At 45.9% G+C, this 21688-nt stretch overlaps 1 protein-coding gene across 4 annotated transcripts in view; it reads right to left on the minus strand.

The window, feature by feature from the left end:
- Positions 1-21688, minus strand: part of LRRC8D (leucine rich repeat containing 8 VRAC subunit D) — a 96316-nt gene that overhangs the window by 20797 nt on the left and 53831 nt on the right. Inside the window, exon 4 of one of the 4 annotated variants that reach the window (XR_006283177.1) lies at positions 4855-5603. The exons of the other annotated variants lie outside the window; for them this stretch is intronic. The gene's annotated coding sequence lies outside the window, so the exon portion shown is untranslated. Of the gene's footprint in view, positions 1-4854; positions 5604-21688 lie in introns of those variants that run through there. 4 annotated transcript variants of the gene reach the window in all.

Consider the following 21688-nt stretch of genomic DNA (forward strand, 5'->3'; position numbering starts at 1 on the left):
ATAACACAGGCCATAGGACTTCATTGAATTAGTTTCTCTTTGAACAAGAGCATCTCTTTTAGAAAAACATCTTCATTTTAAAATTTCTAGTGATGGAGAATCCACTACAACACTTGGTAAATTGTTCCAATTGTTAATTGCCCTCACTATTAAAGACTTGCACCTTATTTCTGGTCAGAATTAGTTTAGCTTCCATTTCCAGCCACTGGATCTTTTTATACCTTTGTTTGTAAGACTGAAGTTATCAAACTTTTGCTCCCCAAGTAGGTATCATTACAGACAGTGATCAAGTCATACCTTCACTTTTTCTTTGTTAAACTAAACAGATTTTGCTCCTGGAGATTATCACTATATGGCATGTTTTCCCAAATCTTAAATCATTCTTGTGGCTTTTCTCTGACCCCTTAACTTGCTTGCACCAGCTACCTACATCCTAGGTAACAGTGTAGGAAAGAGAGAAACCTCTTCTGGGCTGCTATGTTTCCCTCCTCTACAAGTGGGAAGAGCCTTACTCCAACCCCCCAATGCACCGGCTAGTGTAGCTATACCAGGTATAGTCCTGACACAGGGCTCCCTTCCCACCCTCACCTCCCCTCGGAACAAGATGGACTATCAAAGGCACGCTGTGATTCTAAGAGTAGCAACCCTGGAAGCTACAGCAAAATTAATTTGAAAATTATGCCAAGCTTTTGACACCTCCCCCTCCCCCTGTGCCAAAAAAAAGGGGGGGGAGGGGGATGGATACAAAGTATCAACCTATGTCAAATATAACATCCTATTTCAATCTAAGATACATCGATTTACTTATAAATTAGACTGTCACCATTTTCGTATGGAGCTAATCTAGAATTCATATTAAGACAGCTAACCAATACATCAATTACTTTCTTATATTACAGTTAGCACGGATGCACAATTTGAACTAGTGCTTGCAAATGTGAGTACACAAAGCTTTTATACATGATTAAATTCCTATAGACCTTCATTTTAGAAGTTTGTCATGCTCTAGCAAGACAAACCAAAACAATGACAAAATAGTCTGATCAACTAAAATTTTGCAACAGCTCCTCTCTCTGTGGCAGAGAACTTGTACACCAAATTATGACTCAAAATTTTTATAGCAGCAGATTTATCAAACCTCAGCAAGCAATACCTGGTATAATTTCTAGACTCAGGAGAGCAAGACAGCAACACTGATCTAATTCTACACTACCCAATGCCTAGTTACATCACCACTATCTTATTTACTCGAAAATAAAGACACCAAACTGTTTTGTATGATCAAGATCTAGTGAGATTATTTATCCAAGTCTTTATCTGGGTAATGATTTAAGTGGTGTTTCTTACTGTGAAGTTCTACTCACAACATAACTTGGTAAAAGTAACAATGGAATTTCCCCATTTTATTGTGTTTCATTATTTCCATATACATGCGTAATTTATAAGTAAATTTTTTTTTTCTAACTGCCAGTCCTTTAAACTCTCCCTGGGATCTGAAAGTCAAGCTGGGTGCTTTCTTTATGCATCTTTAACAATAATAAAGGGTCATTGGCTAACCAGACTCTCAACTGACACCTGTGCAATTTCATCTTGCTTGGGACTTGCACAGGTATAACTGATTGGAACTTAATAAACAGATTTGCTGACAATGCAAGAAAACGGAATCCAGCTCTTAACTGTGTTGACTCTGCAGAGGCAACAGTAAAGACTCATTTTGATCACTAAAGTGAGAAGATGGGAATGTTTACATACAAAGAGCAAATATGAGTAATCAAGTGGCTTTAAAAAAATCACAACACTTTAATGAAGATAAAGTCCAGGAGGATTAGGCAGTGGAATCACATTCATACAAATAAAAGCAAATAATGCAATTTTTGTTTAACTAATAAAAACTCTTTACTGCCTACAGTGAATAAACTGACTCACTTGATGATCAGGCTCTCATGATGAAAGCCAGTTTCCAGTCACACAAAACTAAGTCTTCCTAATGATTCGCTGGTTACACTTGGTTGTGATTTGAAAAGAGAACCAGGATTAATATTTTTTCAATATAATTTATTAGAAATCAAAATTAAAGCGATGTAGTGTTCCAAAAGCTTATCAGGAACAGTGTAAACAAACTGATATGGATAATGGAAGAAGTTTCAACTGTAACAATCAGATTAAGAAAAAAATGTCTGTTTATTTATTTATTTTTTAATTCTAGGAAGGGATATAACCTCTTCTTCCCACACGCTTCAGAACATATGACAACCACTAATTGACAGCAGAGAATTAGGAATTTCCCCTTCTGTCCAAGTTATTCTGTAACTGTCCACTGCAGGGTTTCTTTAACCTTCCTCTGAAATAGGACAATGGCTAAGGTGGATCACTGGTCTGATCCAGTTCAGCAACAGCCATGTTGAGTTCCCACCCTGCTCCAAACACTCTGGATACCTTCCAAATTACTCCTGTTCTTTGGTTTGAGTTTACTGTTAAACTACACAACAACAGGACATAAACCCAAATCTAAGCCTTCTCTCAAACTTGGCAGTGCTTAAGGTTGTTTCTATAGTGACCTCTGTTCCTGACCCTATTTCCTCTTTTTCAGAGAGGCAGGATTCTCTTACTGCCCCATCCCTGCCAGCAAGTGTTGGAATGCTGCAGATTAATTACTGTTTATTCACTGGGGCAGGCATGACTCCTTAAACTCCACCCTGCCTAGAAAAGAGGTGGGAATACCCTTCAGAAAGGGAACTTGATTCTGGGACAAGCTGGTCCGCAGAGTAGGAACACTAGGAGCAGCTAAGCCTGGGGAAAAGGCTTTAGGCTGCAGTTATCCAATATTTCCTTTAGAATTACCTTTGTTAATAAAATCAGGCCACAAGAAGGGTGACTTTTGGACTCTACAACTAGTATGTATTTTGTGTCTGTGACCTGGTGGGAGTCCCAGTCCAGCTCCAGAGACATTTAAACACTTTTATACTTCTAGGTTCAAGCTGGACTGGCTTCCAGGAGGAGTCAGCAGGAAAAAACAAAGCAAAAATCTGACACTTTATGTAGGGTCTCAGCATCTGATCCCCTTTCAGAAAAGGTTCAGCCATAAGAACCTGAACACCCTTTTACTCTGGCATAGACCACTGTGATGAGGTTTGGGGTGCAATCCACACCAGGAGGGGTTGAGTCATCATCTGCCCTGTAACCCTGGGTCCCTCACACTTTTTAGCTGCTCTACTTCCCAACCTGGGATGCTCACATCCAGGGTACAAGCATGCAAGTCACTCACTCTATATACACTTTTATAATACAGTACTATTATATTCAATCAGTTGATTCAGTTGTGTATCACTTGATGTTCAGTCCCTTGTCTTTACAGACCAGTAAACCCTTGATATGGGTTCTTCTGAGGGTTACTTCTCAAATTAAAGTTTATTCAAGCTGTGAGAAAGGCCACACAGAGTCTGGAAGCTCCATGCTCTTCCTTCCCCCACGTTAGCTTTCAAATTGTTTCCTGCCCTCTCCTCCCACTGCTGTCTTGATAGTCTTGCTGTTTGTTGCTTATATGTAAATATGGACTGATAGGTGTCCGAACTAGCAGTGCTGGGTGCTACTGCACCTCCTGGCCTGAAGTGGTTTCCATCATATACAGCAGGGGCGGGCAAACTTTTTGGCCTGAGGCCACATCGGGTTTCAGAAATTGTATGGAGGGCCAGTTAGGGAAAGCTGTCCTAGGCTGTGCCCCTGCCCCCTATCCGCCCCCCTTTGCTTCTCGCCCCCTGACGGTCACCCCCCGGGACTCCTGCCCCATCCAACCCCCCACCCCGGTTCCGTGTCCCCTAACTGACCCCAGAACCCCTGCCCCTGACTGCCCCGCACTGCCTCATCCAACCCCCCCTCCTTCCTGAATGCCCCACCGGGGACCCCTACCCCCATTCAACCCCCCCGTTCCCCACCCTCTGACAGCCCCGACCCCATCCACACCCCTGCCCCCTGACCACCACTCTGAACTCCTCTGCCCTCTACCAACCCCCCCGCTCCCTGCCCCCTTACCGCGCAGCACAGAGCACCGGTGTTTGGTGGCACTACAGCCACACCGCCCAGAGCATTGCCCAGCCATCCAGAGCGTTGCGTCAGTGTAGTGTATATTTGCTCTCCATAACTGCTACCAGTAGCACATTCCTACGCGGAGCAGTTTAATACATGACACCGGCAGCATGGCACGCTGAGGCTGCAGGGGAGGGGGAACAGTGGAAGGGGGGCCGGGGGTGAGCCTCCCAGGCCAGGAGCTCAGGGGCCAGGCAGGAGAGGCCTGCGGACCGGATGTGGCCCGCGGGCTGTAGTTTGCCCACCTCTGATATACAGGGTTTACAGTTTGGTTCAATGGCTCTCAGCACCCCCACTATACAAATTGTTCCAGCACTCCTGTATGGACTTTCATTGACTTTGCCTGAAGATCAGACTGGTCAGAGAATCAAATCCACATTCCTTTGTCTAAGGCAGTTGTGTTTACTAACTTCCCCTGACATGCCTGCTTTAAACATACTTTAGTCAAAATTCTAGCATATATCCATAACTTTTAATACCTAGAGCCCTGCAAATCTGCGGATATCCCTGCTTTATATCTACGGACCATGTTTGAGGACTACAGAGGGATGCGGATCCAAATTTTATATTTAGAGCCCTGCAAATCTGCAGATATCCGCTTTATATCTGTGGACCATGTTTGCGGATCACAGATCAGATGAGGATACAAATGTTGTATCCACGCAGGGCTCTAGAAATACCCACTACATACATACATCACAAAAGAATATTAATGATCAGTGAGCTATTAGTTTTCAAATGCCACCCCAAAAGATATATTTTGTACTGTAAGGTGTGAATACAGGGGTGTTTAGTGTCACAATGACACATTAATATCACTATTGCCCAGACACTATTGAAATTAGTCCCACAGTTCAAACACCTTTTCCAGGAGCAGTAAAACAGGGCTTTACATACACTCTGCTTTGCCATTCCACAAGAATTAGGACAGGTAATAAACCCTTTGGAATAAGGCACTCAGCATTTCTAAATACTGACACAATAAAGCAGTAACTGTCAACATTGTTAAAAAAATAATCATTGAAACATTCAATTTAACTGAGACACAAAGCTCAAGCAAGAGCTAACTGGGGGCTAACATTTTCATAATCTGTAACTATAGCTCACAATACGCTACAAGTGAAATGAACATAGGAGTTTAGTACATTAAGATTATACAGAATAAATTATAGGATAGGAAATTATGAAATTATTGCACTATCACAACCCTGTAATACCAATTTAAGGTAACAAACTGACTTTAATCATTTGTATACAAAAAAACTGCAATGGGTCTATGTTTTTCTTTTTCTTTTTTGGTTAGTTTTTATTGCATGGATTGCTTTAAAGCACAAATTCAAAATCTCAGCAATGTGCTCCTTGGTAGAAGCACATAGATCACTTCTACATCTCAGCAGTCATGCTGTCTTCTAATGCATGCATGTCATTACTTAGTTCATTGTATTTTCCCCAAATGAAGAATGAAAGCAGCAACACTTTTTCCTGTATTGTTCTATGATCTTTTTCAGTTCTTGGGACTCCTGTGGGCAGACAAGAATGCCAAGAACTATGAATACAGTTTATATTTGGGATTGGTCAATTAACTAAATGTCCTTAACTTGTGACTTACTTTTTAATTATTTTTTCTTTTAAAAGCCTCTACTAAACAAAACATATTACCACTGTTTAACAGGTGAACTAATTAATTAAGTACACAGTCCAGGTCAGATGCATTGCAAACCATCATGCAAGCAGCAGTATATTAGGATGTATCGATGAACTGAGAAACTCATTTAACAAATAAAATTTCTCTTGCACCAAGTGTTGTAGGAACCTTTTTGCCTCATATATTCTTCATGTCTCAAAATCAACACTCCTCCCTTTTCAGAACTGCGACTTGCGCCACTGTGACTTTGTTACAAAGGTGCAGCATACATACTATACACTAGCTAGCCTATTCCAGGTGCTCTGCCTCCACACACAACAATTCTGGCAAATGTTGCTAGGCCAGTGTGTTGTTGCACCTCTCCCACAATCCCTAGCACAACTTCTTGGAGCAGATGCATAGGGTCTATGGCATTGGTTCCCAAACTGGAGGGGGGGAACATGAAGAAATTCCAAGGGAGGCGCGAGGCTGCCCGGCCCTTGAGCTCCCTGCCGGGGAGGCTAGCCCCCGTCCCTCCTCTCCTGTCCACCCTCCACTGCAGCCACGCTGCAGTGCGGGCAGCGCGACTTGCTCCCGCCCACCTCCCAGGCTTTCCAATAAGCCAGTCCTGCCGCTCTGAGCGGCCTGGTAAGGCGGTGGGGAGCAGGGGGGCAGGGTTGGATAAGGGGCAGGAGGTCCCAGGGGGGCAGTCAGGAGACAGGGAGCGGTTGGATGGGGCAGAGGTTCTTGGGGGGGAGCGGTCAGGAAACAGGGAGCAGGGGGGGTTGGATAGGCATGGAAGTCCCAGGGGGCCTGTCAGGGGGCAGAGGTGTGGATGGGGTCAGGGAAGTCAGGAGACAGGAAGCAGGGGGGGCTGGATAGGGGGTGGGGTCCCGGAGGGGGTGGTCAGGGGACAAGGAGCGGGGGGGGGTTGGATAGGGAGTGGGATCCCAGGGGGGCATTAGGGCCGGAGGTGACGGGAGGGGGCAGTCAGGGGACAAGAATCTGGGGGCGTGATGCCGACAAGTTTGGGAACCACTGGTCTATGGTTTTAGTGTGACATTTGCACCTGTTCAGAGTTTTTGGCATGTCCTATTGGATTCTTTGGCTGGTTCTGTGAGGCATGTAGATAGCCACCTGAGTCACGAAGGGTAGGTACTATGCCCTGCTACAGCTACACTCTCAGACTCGCAGATGTCAGGGCAGAGAGTCACCAGTCTCTCCTCAAACTCTGCTGGATCAATTGTGGGCCTGGAGTCACAGATTCTGATAACCCTAACACCTATGGGTGGTGAGCCTGAGAAACTAAGGAGCTTGAGTTTATGCTTAGTGTTCATTAATTCAGTACTTATTAATTTAGTTTTATTGCATTCTTTTATGTTCTTGTTTGGGTAAAATTTGGGGTGTCAAGGAAGATTGGGGTGTCAAGGAAGAGTTGGAGAAGTAGGGGACCAACCAGCATATATATCTACCAAGAACCAGGCCAACTGCTCTCACGCCACCATACCGTAGGCTTGACAGTTGTTGCAACTTTTAAATACCACTGAAGGGCAAGCAGAAGGATTGTAGAGTTGCAATGCTGCAATGAGTCCCAGTGCTACCACAGAGCTTGCATTTCATGTCCACACAGGCAAATCAAATGTGCAGAAAGCCCCAGGGCAGGATGCAATAGGGCTTAGTTTTGCTTATTGCAATGTCAGCATAATTGCTTTTACACTACTGCAAGCAAATGTTATGCAATGTTGCTATTGGGATGATAATGTCAAATGCTCTAGAGTAGACAGGGCCTTTCAGGGTGCATCTACAAAGGAAAATTAGGGTTTCTGCACCAGTGTTACCAATGTTGTAAACTGTAGGATAAACATGGTGCAGGCACTTTTACCACAATGTTCTCTAATCCAGTTCAGAGAGCCATAAAGCCCCTATCATGTGTACATTAAGATACTATCCCTCACTCTACAGCTGTCTGTTGTGGAGTAGAAAAGACACACAAACACAAAATCTGGGTTATTTAATGAAATGCAGCACACATAGCAATGCCTATTAATAAGGTTTCCTAACAACTTCCATAGCAACCTTCTGTTTTTAGTAGGTTCTAATGTTGTCAAACAGTAACTTCTGGATCTGAAATTTTCCTTCCTCATCTGTGCCTCAGGTTGAATTTTTTGAAAGTTTGATTAAATATAGTTTAGGAATTTTGGAGAACTGAGTCAGAAAAGGAAAACAAAAACAGTCTTCAGAGTAGCAGCTGTGTTAGTCTGTATTCGCAAAAAGAAAAGCAGTACTTGTGGTACCTTAGAGACTAACAAATTTATTAGAGCATAAGCTTTCGTGAGCTACAGCTCACTTCATGCATCCGATGAAGTGAGCTGTAGCTCACGAAAGCTTATGCTCTAATAAATTTGTTAGTCTCTAAGGTGCCACAAGTACTGCTTTTCTTTTTGTGAAAAACAGTCTTGTTAGTGTTCCAAGGGGACTGGGAACAGGGGGCTGTTGGATAGGGCAGAGGTTCGGGGGGAAGGGGGGACAGCAGAAGGCAAATGGAAACATGTAAAGGAAACTGTCACCAAAACCTGCAAAGAAGTGCGGTGCTTCATGAAGAAACACCAAAATGAATGGTTGTCTGAGGATACATGGCAGAAGATAGAAGATGGAGAATTAAACTGAAATTAATTCAAGCAAGAACAAGAACACAAACAGTGACTCCAGGAGGAATATGCCACAAAGAACAAAGAGATCAAAAAGAGTGCCAGGAAACAGAAACAAATTGTATAGGCAAAATGGCAACAGATTCACAGGTTGCCACAGCATAAATGATATGAAGACCCTGTCTAACATCACTAGACAGCTGTCAGGGAGAACAAACACCAAGTATCCAAGGCAGTGAAGGTAATGTAACAATGAAAATAACAAAAACTTAAATATATGGAGGCAGTACTTTAGTCAACCCCCTAGACATAGAGGATGGAGAAGCTCTAGATGCCGAACTAGTACTGACCACTAGAAGCAGACGTAGAAGTAGAGAGGGAAGTTAATTGGTTAAAAATGGAAAGGCACCAGATTTGGACAACATCCCAATGGAGATCCTTAATGACTTGAAGAACAAAGTAGACATTTTGACAGGGCCTCTCACAAAAGACATGAAAAGAAGAAAAAATACTAAATGAGTGGGGAAAGGTCATATAGTGAAGATACCAAAGAAAGGAGAACTCAGCCAGTGCAAAAAACTAGAGAGGCATCCAACTTTAATATATTCACATGCATTATCTTAGGCAGACTAAGGAACGCAGTAGATTCAAGGCTATGGCAAAACAGGCAGGGTTCAGGCAGGAGAAATCATGCACAGATCAAATTATAACCTTGTGTATCATCACAGTACCATCAATCCAATGGCAGTCTCTGATATACATGAATTTCATAGATTTCCAAAAGCCTTTGACACAGCAGATAGAATAGCCTTATGGAATTTGCTATGCCATTATGAAATGCTGCAGAAATTTGTGAATATTATCCAGAACTTCTATGAAAATATGACATGTCAACTAATACATAGCAACAAATTGACCACATAGCAACAAATTGACCAAGCCATTCCACATAATTACCTGCATCAGACAAGGGTGTATGTCGCCCATGACCTTCCTATTGACTGAGTATTTAGAAAGACCACAGAACAACGAAAGGGTATAACTAAGGCTGCAAGTCTGTCATAGAGGTCACAGATTCCGTGACTTTCCGTGACCTCTATGACTTCTGCAGTGGCTGGTGCTGGCACAGGGACTGCCCAAGCTTGTCAGCCCCTGGGCCAGCAGCAGCAATTTGGGTGTGTGGGAGGGGGCTCAGGGCTAGGGGCAGGGAGTTGTGGGGGGGCACTTACCTTGGGGTGGGGAGCTCCCCAGTTCCCACTGGCATGGTCCTGCACCTCCTGGCCAATGGGAGCCGTGCAGCCGGGACTTCTGGTGGGAGCAGAGCACTGAGCCCCTGACCCTCCACCACCTAGGAGCTGCAGGGACCCACGGAACCAGGTAGGGAGCCCCTGCCAGCCCCGCCAATGCCTCCCCCGCCCAGCACCAGCGGGGTTCCAAGCCACCTCCCCCACCATCTGCAACACTCCTAGACCACACCCGCCCTGAGCACCCAGGTCCCCCCACCCAGGTTTTAGTTAGGGTTAGGCAGTAAACAAAAATTCATGGCTCATGACCTGTCCATGACTTTTACTAAAAATACCCATGACTAAAACATAGCCTTAGGAATAACTTTTACACAGAAGCTACAAGACCTCAATTTTGCAGATGGCATCAACCTGCTGTCCTATACCCACAGAGATATACAAGCTAAAACAAATCATCTCCAGATATATGCACAGTTAGTAGGGCTGAAAGTCAACACCAAGAAAACTAAACCCATACAACAAGAAAGCCAATCACACTCTCTGGGATTGACATTAAAGAGGTCCTACACTTCACATCTTGGCAGCATCATAAGCAAAACAGGTGGAAGAGATGAAGGTATTAAAGCCAGAACAACAAAAACCAGACGTCTTTTTAACCCTAACACCAATATGGAGAAACAGAAACCTTGTCCTCTGAACTAAACTTCAAATATTTAATGCCTTGTAAAGTTTACCTTATTATATGGCACGGAAACGTGGAGACTTATCAAGACCTTACCATTTAAACTCCAAGTTTTTATAAACAGCTGCCTTAGACAAATCCTCAATGTCAGATGGACAGAAAAAAATCCAGAGATGAAGAACTCTGCAAGAGGATGAAACAGAAACTGACAGTACAGGACATTATGGAACAAATAAAATAACATAAGACAGGTGTTGGACTGGAATCCCCAGGGCAAGGGGAAATGGGATAGACCAAGGACAATTTGGAAACTGAAGCAAGAGACCACCAAAGATGGAAGGCGGTAGTGAAGGCCATACGTTCCACATGGAATAGAGGCATAAGATCAGTAAGTTGTCCTTGTATGAATGGAGGTCAAGTGTGAGATTTCCTCAGCCTTCAGTTTAAGGAAGGGTGCAGTTTAATCTTAACAAAGGGACCTTTTCTCTCAAATGTTTCTGAGAAGTTAAGTAAAACAGGTGGGCGTGAGAGGACTAGTTGAACCATTTCAGTTTGTTTTCAGCCACACTGGGTCCGAAGCCAACTCAGACTGAACCAGTCGTTTAACCAGTTATTACACTCGCTGACAAGATAACTCTTCTGATTATTAAAACACTGCATAGGCTGTTTGAAGTGTTTGGGTTGATGCAAAGTGTTCTATAAATGTACAGGGGGCTTCAACTGGTATAATATCTCTAGTATTGACCAAGTTGTAATGGTATAAGCTCACTAGTTCTCCAGTCCTCCAAGGATTCCTACAGCAAGAAGGAAGATAAGAACGTCTACATTAGATAAAATAAATAGAACCTTTCCACGCCTCACATCTCCCTTCTCCTGCCACCCCTCCCACCCAAAAGACCCTTTTTTATATATCATGAAGCCACCAAATAAAACCACAGGTTTTTCCCTTTGCAAGTGTGATGGGATTCCCGGGGTACAGCCTGGAACTGGGATACCTCTGTACCCCCTTAACTCTCTAGCCTGGGCTGTCTCTCACAATGCTTTACTAGTGACAAGCAACAAACCCCTTCAGGTGCTGTTATCACTAAGTACAACAGCATGTGGAGCCCCACACCCAGTTAGGTTGCATAAATGCTCCCAGAGCCAAATCACATAAAGTAAGGCACCAGCAAATCTCCCAAGCCCACAGCCTTGACCCCAGAACTCTATCATCTTGCCCTGGTCAGAAGCCTGACCAGTGTAAGCTTATTACCCAGTCTGCTCCTCCCTCAATTTAGAGAGGACCCACCCTAGCCTTTGTAAAGTGAGCTGAGATTTTCCAAGCACTTCAAGCAAAACGCACTATTTTAGGTAAAATATAAAGCAGATTTATTAATTAAAAAAAGATAGATTTTGAGTGATTATAAGTGATTGGTAATTATCTCTGACCTTTTATGCCTAAGAAAAGGTAAGTGCACAGGCTAAATCTGAAACCGTATTAGACTAGGAAGTATTTGGATCAAGTTTTCTCTCTCAGTTTTTCTCATCCCACCGGATGTTGCAGGTAAGTTACAGTTCTTAACACAAAGGCTTCCTGTTTAAGCCTGGGACCAGTCTCCTCAGTTCAAGTCTTTGTCTTCCCTGCGTTCTTGTTGCTTCCAGCATCGGTGGGGGAGGAGAAAGGCCAAAACATAATACCACTGTCCCCTATTTTATATCCTCAGTCCATGTGCCTGGAAGACACTAGCCCAGACATATCCTGGTGGGCTTTGTTGAGTCACAGAGTTGCGCAATCCCAGATGTGTGATGCTTGCCCAGCTCTCTTACAGCATTGTAAATCCCCTATTTACAATTCCCCTGCCGATTAATGGTCATTTACAACCCTCGTGGGTGTGCATGACCTCCTTTGTTGTTACTTTGTTGAGAAAATTGAGTAGTTTTATTATGACAAACTTACAGCATATTTCAGCAACAACCATATAGCAAAATATCATAATTTGATGCACACTAATGATATACATATTTTGACAGAACAATGGGTTTCAACAGATCCTGACCTTTCATATGATATCTTACATGGCATGCTTTGTATGAAATATATCCTAATTATATGATGGGGTGAATACTGGGGTTCCAGGATGCTGTTTTGAGGTACAGAGTGCCACAGCAAGTTACTTTTGGTGTAAAACTTTCCCTATCACTTTTATTCAGGGTCTTTCAAACTGTTGTCCTACACCAAACACATCACATTGTTATCTGGGGTAAATGATCTTGCAACTGGAGGGAGAGGACAAATAATCTTTAGCTATCACCAAATTTTTATTATTCATTTCCATATTGTTAAAATGATGCAAAAGGTTACTATGACTTGCACAAGCAAAAACAAAAAGTAGTAAGTAGTAGATATTCTCCATGACGTTACTAAAGAGATGCTAAAAGTTAATTTACACTATATAAAAGTATAAACTCTCCCTGCAGCAGAAGGTTGATATATGCAAAGCAACATATAGTTATTCTTCAGTTACTGCCCCAACTGACTCACTCTCCACCCCCTCCTCCTCTGGGCTTTGTCCCTTTCCCGGGCCAGGAGGTCACCTGATTCCTTTGTTCTCCAACCCTTTAGCTATCACCTTGCAGGGGGAAGGGCCCAGGCCATCAGCTGCCAGGAGACAAGAGTGTCGGCCATTTATGTACACTGGCCCTTTGCTCTGCAACAATTACACCCCCTTATCCCATCTCTATCACCATGTCAAGGTTCCTTCCCCACTCTGAACTCTAGGGTACAGATGTGGGGACCTGCATGAAAGACTCCCTAAGCTTATTTTTACCAGCTTAGATTAAAAACTTTCCCAAGGTACAAACTTTGCCTTGTCCTTGAACAGTATGTGCCACCACCAAGCGATTTAAACAAAGAACAGGGAAAGAGACCACTTGGAGATGTCTTCCCCCGAAATATCCCCCCAAGCCGTACACCCCCTTTCCTGGGGAAGGCTTGATAATAATATCCTCACCAATTGGTACAGGTGAACACAGACCCAAACCCTTGGATCTTAAGAACAATGAAAAATCAATCAGGTTTTTAAAAGAAGAATTTTATTTAAAGAAAAGGTAAAAGAATCACCTCTATAAAATCAGGATGGTAAATACCTTACAGGGTAACCAGATTCAAAACATGGAGAACCCTCTAGGCAAAACCTTAAGTTACAAAAAGACACAAAAACAGGAATACACATTCCCTCCAGCACAGCGAATTTTACAAGCCAAAAAACAAAAGGAAATCTAAAGCATTTTCTAGCTAGATTACTTACTAACTTTACAGGAGTTGGAAGATTTGCATCCTTGATCTGTTCCCGGCAAAGGTATCACACAGATAGCCAAAACCTTTTGTCCCCCCCTTCCAGATGTGAAAGAATGTTGTCCCCTCATTGGCCATTTTGGGTAAGGTGCCAGAGGGGTTACCTTAGCTTCTTAACCCTTTACCGGTGAAAGGATTTTGCCTCTGGCCAGGAGGGATTTTATAGCACTGTATGCAGAAAGGTGGTTACCCTTCCTTTATATTTATGACAAAGGCCTTGTCTACACTGCCACTTACAGCACTGAAACTTTCTTCACGCAGAGGTGTGAAAAAACACAATGCAATGCAATGCAAGTGTCATCTCTGTAAAATGGCAGTGTAGATAGTGCCATAGCTCTGGTAGCTATTCCCCTCGTGGAGGTGATTTTATTACAGCACTGGGAGAGCTCTCTCCCAGCGCTGGAGCCGCGACTACACCACCACATTAAAGCGCTGCTGCAGCAGTGCTTCAACATCGGCTGTGTAGACATACCCTAGGAATGAAATACATTACACTGAAGATCTTGTTTATTTTGTCACAGTGGGAATGTGTTCAAATTAAGAGAAAAATTACAAGGAGAAAATTGAGTAGTTTTATTATGACAAGTAAATACCAGGAACAGAGCTTCCTCAGTATTACATTTCTAAAGTTAGTTTATACTGGCTCAGACCCGTAAACCATCTGTTCCTATATCCTCTCTTTAACATTAGCCTGTACCAGACGTTTCAGAGGAATGTGCGAGAAGTTCTGCAGTGGACAATTATGGAAAAACCTTCCCAACAGGGTCAGTTTCTTCCTAACCCTACAAGTGATTTTAAGCCCTGAAGCACAAAGGTTAAATATCCTTTTTCATGCTATCTAACAGAACTGTAGAATTTCTCATCCATTCAAATGTCTAATCCTTTTCTGAATCCTACTAAGCTCTTGACCTCAATGTTATCTTGTGGCAGTGAACTCCCGAGGTTAATTTTACATTATGTAAATTTTACATTATGTCAATTTTACGTTGGTTGCTTTTCAGGGTATGTCTATACTGCATAGCAAACCCAGGCTCAGACTCAGGTTTAAGCCAAAGTACATCTACATCAACACACACATCTGATTTGGGCGCACGGACCCACCCAGGGGTATGGGTCCAAGTCCAAGTCCTGCTATGCTGCAGGTTCAAGCCCAGGCATTTGCAGTGTAGATGGAGCTCAAGCCTGGGTTACCAGACTCATATCCAAACAGTCCATTAATGCAAACCAACAATCCTTTGAGCCTGTGTTTCCCAGCCCATCCATCCCAAAGCTTCTTACTCAATTCCCAGCAACCTGAAGCAACTTCCTGTTTCAAACACAGCTGCTCAGCATTTAACCCTTCATTTCCACAGACTGATCAACACAGTTAATCCTCATGTGTGTTAGCTATGGTCAGCACTAATAAGAAATCCTGCATCGAAAGTGCTACTTGCTGGCCACAGGAACAGATTCTGATTAATCTCTGGTGCGTGCCACGCAAGACATTTGACTTCAGCAAGAGCACAAGAAATGATCATGTCTACAAATCTATATCGAGCAGCTGGTGGCATCAGGAATCAACCACACTGCAGTTCAATGCAAAGAGTGAATTAAACGGCTCAAGACCGATTACAACAAAGTCAAAGATGCTAACAGCACCTCTGAGAGCTCCCCATCTGTTTATCTCTTTTGCAAGAAATTCAACTGGTTGCTAAGGACTTCAGCAAGCACTGAGCCCACCATGGCACAGGACAATCTGCAGAGCAGGGATGGTATCCTGATAACCCCACAGTCACAGGCTCCACTGGAGAAGAGCCAGCAATTGCTGGATGAAGTTAATGAAGTGACTCTGGTGCTAATGCATGTCCCTGAAAAGGCTATCCTGCCAAAGCAGCAAAAACACATCCTGGGTCCATATTCGAAGGAGGACCTGTTTGGAAATAGCCCTGGAGAGCAGCCCACAGCACAACCCAGAGCAGAAGAAATCTGGAGCCATAGCCTGATATGTTTCTGCCATCATATTTGTTATTAATATATGAATGGGAGAGGTTTCTAGCTTCTGGCTCTCAGAAATGATTAATACAAGCCAAGAGTTGTAGCGTACTTCCATTCAGAGCAGAACCCATGCCAGTTCCCTAGCACCTCCCCTCTCTTCCCCCGACACCACGTGGGATACAAAATGAACACTGGGAGCTGAGGGGAAAAAGTTAAACAAGCAATTATGAAATTTTTACTAGATGCTCACTGATTGTTAGAAAGGTAGGTTAGGGCACTAAAATTATGAGCCTCACATACCCAACCTTGCTAATACAGTGTACCTGATAAGTCAGACACACTGCTCTGTCCCAGTGTTGGTGTATTTGATCCATAGCTTATTGCACCACACCTGAGGGGCCAGATCAATTCCCGGCCCTGGCTGCACTGGCAGCTCAGCCTGGCAGACACAGTCACCTCCCAGCAGGGCCGGGAGGCACGGGGTGGGGCAGTGTGTCTGTGGGGAGTATGGGGGGAGGTGCGGGGCTGTGAAGGGGTGGGGAGGATGTGTGTGTGTTGGGGCACTAGGGAGTGAGGGTTCTGGGGGGGGGTGCTGGGCTGCTGTGGTGGGGCTGTGGGCATGGGTGGTGTTGTGCAGGGTGCTGTGCATTGTGGATGGGTCTGGGAGGGCACCAGGCATAGTGGGTCCTGGGGGGCTCTGGCCATAGGGAGTCGGGGGTTGTTGGGCAGGGGGCTGTGTGGCTTGGCATGGGCCTGCCCCTGAGGGACTACTGTGCGTCTGGCAACTGCCGGTTTGTAAATAGGGCCCTCACATTGGGCGGAGTGGGGCTTCCCCTGCCATGCCATGCCCCATTGCCTCTGGCTGGCCCCTCAGTCCAGAGACTGACTTCCCCGCACTATGCTCCATTGCCTCCATGGGGGCCCATAAATATGTTTGGCGCTAGGCCCACAAAAGGTTAATCCGGCCCTGGAAAGGACTGTAAAACCATAGCTAGTTACAGGCCCCTCATATGAAACCCCTTCCCTCTCCACTCTGGGAAAAATGGTGGGGGAATATAAATAACTTTAATTGAATTTGTATATGTATCTTCCTATGATGTGTGATGGTTCTCAGTACTACTTCAAAGGATGTCTGAACTGGCCAGTGGTTTTTGTATGAATATAATAAGACCCAGTGATTAGAAATATCATCTTTTGACCTTGAATTGACACAGGCCCTTTGAAAGAGTAGAAATGTAATTTTTTATCATGGCCAGATAATAACGTACTCTTTCATGTTCCTTTCCAGGCTCTTCACTTCTGCACAGCACACACAAGGGTCCAGAAGCCTGGGAGAAGGAGACTCTTCAATTACAGGCAAGGAGGGGGGAAAAAGTTAGAGATAAGTCCATGGGGGATACTTCTGAGAAAATCAATGAGCAGATGAAGTAGCAGAGTGATCAGGATGCAAGAAAGGTGGAAAAAGAAGAAGTGCACAGAGATTGGCAGCCCAGTTCTTGCAGAGCATGACCGCAGGTCAAGGGAGAAAGACAGAGTGCTACAGAAGCAAGTGTTTGAGCGGTTGCTTTTGCTTATGGTCACCAGACTGCAGTCTCCAGCATTTCCACAGACACCTTCAGCTCCTGCTCCGTCCCCATGCACTAAGGCCCCCCACCCACCACCCTATCATGTACTGCATACTACACAGCCTTTGGACAATTCAGGGATAAGCTGGATCATATCACAGGCAATGAACACTAGTACATGGAATGGTCAGATGTACCCTGTGCATTTCTCTACTCCAGTCTAGCTGCAAAATACACCAGACATGCCATTACAAACAAAAGAGAATAGATAAACTGCTTCAGTTGCAATATACATAGTTGGAGTGATTTGCACTGTTGTCCATTTCATATTTTAACATGCACTGTTCACTGATTTTGCACTGATTTTTATTATTGTGTTGTACATGGTTTTTACATTGCCACTTTGTGTTTAAAATAAAAGTGATGAATTTGCACAAAAGGCTTCATTAGCAAGTTTTATTACATTTAATGAAGTCAGAACTTCATCACAGCAATCCGTAAACCTTGGGTTGAAGTACATGGCCAGTCTCAGTACAAATAATAAAAAATTTCAACACATTTCATCATAATAATCCATTCATTGTGGGCTGAAGTACATGGCCAGTTTTTATAAAATGCATAAAAAGTTCCATACATTTCAGCATAGTCAGCATGGAGGAACATTAGCATTGTCCACAAAATTCAAAATACAAATTCATAAACATGATTTCCCAGAGCTGTCTCAGCTGGAAACAGCACAATTACAAATACTATCCAATTCCCCCCATGTCTGGGACTGTGCAAACCTATTATGTAGGCAAACAACAGCATCCCTGTTTTCCGCTGCACATGTGGCTCCAGCCCCAGACTTGCCAACTCCAAACTGGCTAGCTGTGGGCCTGTAGCAATCCGGGGTAGCTTCCAGCTGGTTATAAGCAACCAGTTTCTGGATCAGCACAACAGCCCTTAGGCATGTGTCCTGATGCTGGAGCATCAGGACAAGCTGATCACTGTTAGGGGAAATCAACCCTAGTTAGCATACGTGACTCCATTTTGGGTTTCCTCTTGGCCATTAACTAGAAGCGAGCACATCACGTACCAAGGAAGGATCCTTCACGCTGGACCGCTGGGTAGTTTCAAGATAAGGGAAACAAAGGAGACAGAAACCAGCCGACATGCCTGAAATAGTTGCCACTTCAGCTTTTTTGCACGGGGGAGGTGGCTGCAGGGGATTGGTAATAGATAAGGAGAAGGCCTGTTTATTGGTTTAGGCCCCCCGAGGCACAAAGGCAGGATGTTTTGCCAACAGTATATAATCTTTGTGTAACCTGTAATCGAGGTCCCGTTCTGCTTAACAGCGATACCATGCTCGAGCGTAATAAACCTACAAACTTTGAGATACTCTGCAGTTTGTCTTTATTTGGTTGCCTCAGCCTAGAAACAAACTGTACGTGTCCTAACTGGAATAATTTTTAATATTACAAGCATCTAGGAACATCTGCTTCTTCTTGCGAAAGTTCTGGAACCACTGCTGATCATCCCAAGGTCCACATGAAGATGTGGTCCCATCAGCCTGTGATTGTGGCCCTGCTGCAGAAGTGCTGCTGTACATATGGGGAATATGCGATTTTGGCAACAGCCATAAGCCGCATTAGCAGGGTTGCAGCTACTATGTCAGTAACACCCTCCAAGAGGTGCTTTCGGTAGGACAAATGCCACCACCAAAATGTCCACCAGGCTCCCACAGATGCTCTGCCCGATTGGTCCTGCTTTGAGCAGGGGGTTGGACTAGATGACCTCCTGAGGTCCCTTCCAACCCTGATATTCTATGATTCCCAAAAATAGGAGCAAAACAGTGAGAAGTTCTTCCTGGGTTGGGATCCATATTGATAACTCTGGTGCTGGGGACATGCAGACTCAAAAACGGCTTGGCTGAATGCACTGGCGGGATCAAACCACTTCTGGTCAAGTCCCGCAGGATGGATGGAAGGAAAGACAAGTTCCCCACAATATACAATGAATCAAGCCCTAGAGTGGCCACAGTACCAAAGATATTAAGAATCCTGGGACATGCCCCAGAAACAATGAAGTCTGACTCAGATGTGTATAGAGTAGAGTGGATGTGCTGGCATGGGTGAGAGACTCGAATAGCAATGCAGTGTGGATACTCAAGCATGAGCTTCAAAAGAACAGGTCTGAAGGTGCAGTTCACATAGACTAGGGTTTACTATGCAGTGTAGACATACGCTCAGTTTCATCAACATCTCTTTATTCCCATTTTTAAAAAAAGTGATAAATGGGAACACCCAATTCACTGTCTCTTTACCACAGTTCAGAGCAGGGCTTCCACCTCCCCAGCAGTCACCTCTCTCGGGCAGAGACCCGCATCTCTCTCCCTTCTGACCAGGGTATTTACAGGCTGCACAGCTCCCTGCTTTCACTGTGTATTTCTCAGCACTGACAGGCTACCCCAGGACACCTGGTGCTTTCTCTTCAGAGACAGTTAACAGGTGTAATTGCTACAACTATAAGGTACCACACAGCACTTCCTAGGCAAGCCTGCTTTATTCTTAAGGACAAAAGCATTATAGAGAAAACTTACTCAAAGCAATAAAAGAATCTAACTTACACTCACTAATAAACTTTCCAAAATTAATCCCAACCCTAACATGGACTCTGGCAGGAGCAGTCCTTTAAACCCCCACCCAAGGGGATTCTTGTGGTTACCAGTTCATCACAGCTTCAGCTCAGAACAAGCACTCACAGTCCTTCGATCCCTACACTAAGGATTGGGGCCTCCATGGATCAGGGGTCTGGTCCGTTTGCTGAATCAGGAAAAAGACCCTGAGCCAGTTTAAAACCTAAAACCCTTTCTTTTTCTGTTGATCCTTGGAGAATCCAATCTGAACTAGAATATGTGTACCTGTCCAGCGGGGTGGATTCAAAGGGTTGGTAACAGAAGAAATACATTTGCATCCCCGCTCCCTACTAGAGAAGGTACATACAATGCTACAGTAACACATACACAATTGCATTTTTAATACAATGAACTGCAAAGATATTAACCCTAATTCAATAAGGTTTATCTTAATCCCATGAGGTTTGTTCAGGATATTTTCAGTCTGTCACACATGCCTCTATCACATCCAGTCGTAGCTGTCCTGGTTTACACTCAGAGCCGGTGTAAACACTAGGCCAACTAGGTGGCCACCTAGGGCGCCAAGATTTGAGGGCGCCAAAAAGCGGTGCCCAAAATGTCTGGGGTGCTCGCCCAGTGCCAGCTAATGTGTAACCCTCTTCCCGCCGCTGTGTGAGGAGTCGCTGCAGCTTTGATGGACTTTGATGGGAAGTGATGTCATTCCTCCTCCGGCCACCGGGGGAGCTGCACTGCGGGAGCCATGTGGGCCACCGCCTGGCCCTGGACACGGGCCCTCTTGTGATCCTCCCCGGCCTTCGGGCTCCTGCTGCTCCTGCCCGGTGGGTCCCCAGCTGCTCTGCTGGGCCTGGGCTGAGTCCTGCTGCTCGGGCTGCTCCTTAGCTGCTGCCCCAAGATGCTCTCCCCATGAGTAGCCACCACCCTGCCCACACCAGCCCCTGCCGCACCCCCTGCCCTGCCCACACAGCCCCTGCCGCACCCCCTGCCTGCCTGTACCCAACCCCTGCCACAGCCCGTGCCCTGCCCACACCAGCCCCTGCCGCACCCCCTGCCCTGCCTGTACCCAACCCCTTGCCGCACCCCCTACCTGCCTGTACCCAACCCCTGCCACAGCCCGTGCCCTGCCCACACCAGCCCCTGCCGCACCCCCTGCCCTGCCCACACAGCTCCTGCCGCACCCCTGCCCTGCCCACACCAGCCCCTGCCGCACCCCCTGCCCTGCCCACACCAGCCCCTGCCGCACCCCCTGCACTGCCTGTACCCAACCCCTGCCGCACCCCCTGCCCTGCCCACACCAGCCCCTGCCGCACCCCCCTGCACTGCCCACACAGCCCCTGCCGCACCCCCTGCCCTACCCACACCAGCCCCTGCCGCACCCCCTGCCCTGCCTGTACCCAACCCCTGCCGCACCCCCTGCCCTGCCCACACCAGCCCCTGCCGCACCCCCTGCCCTGCCTGTACCCAACCCCTGCCGCACCCCTGCCCTGCCCACACCAGCCCCTGCCGCACCCCCTGCCCTACCCACACCAGCCCCTGACGCACCCCCTGCCCTGCCTGTACCCAACCCCTGCCGCACCCCCTGCCCTGCCCACACCAGCCCCTGCCGCACCCCCTGCCCTGCCTGTACCCAACCCCTGCCATACCCCCTGCCCTGCCCACACAGCCCCTGCCGCACCCCCTGCCCTGCCCACACCAGCCCCTGCCGCACTCCCTGCCTGCCTGTACCCAACCCCTGCCACAGCCCGTGCCCTGCCCACACCAGCCCCTGCCGCACCCCCTGCCCTGCCCACACCAGCCCCTGCCGCACCCCCTGCCCTGCCTGTACCCAACCCCTGCCGCACCCCCTGCCCTGCCCACACCAGCCCCTGCCGCACCCCCTGCCCTGCCTGTACCCAACCC

Source organism: Dermochelys coriacea, chromosome 8 (genome assembly GCF_009764565.3).
Source record: "Dermochelys coriacea isolate rDerCor1 chromosome 8, rDerCor1.pri.v4, whole genome shotgun sequence".
Taxonomy (NCBI): Eukaryota; Metazoa; Chordata; order Testudines; family Dermochelyidae; genus Dermochelys; species Dermochelys coriacea.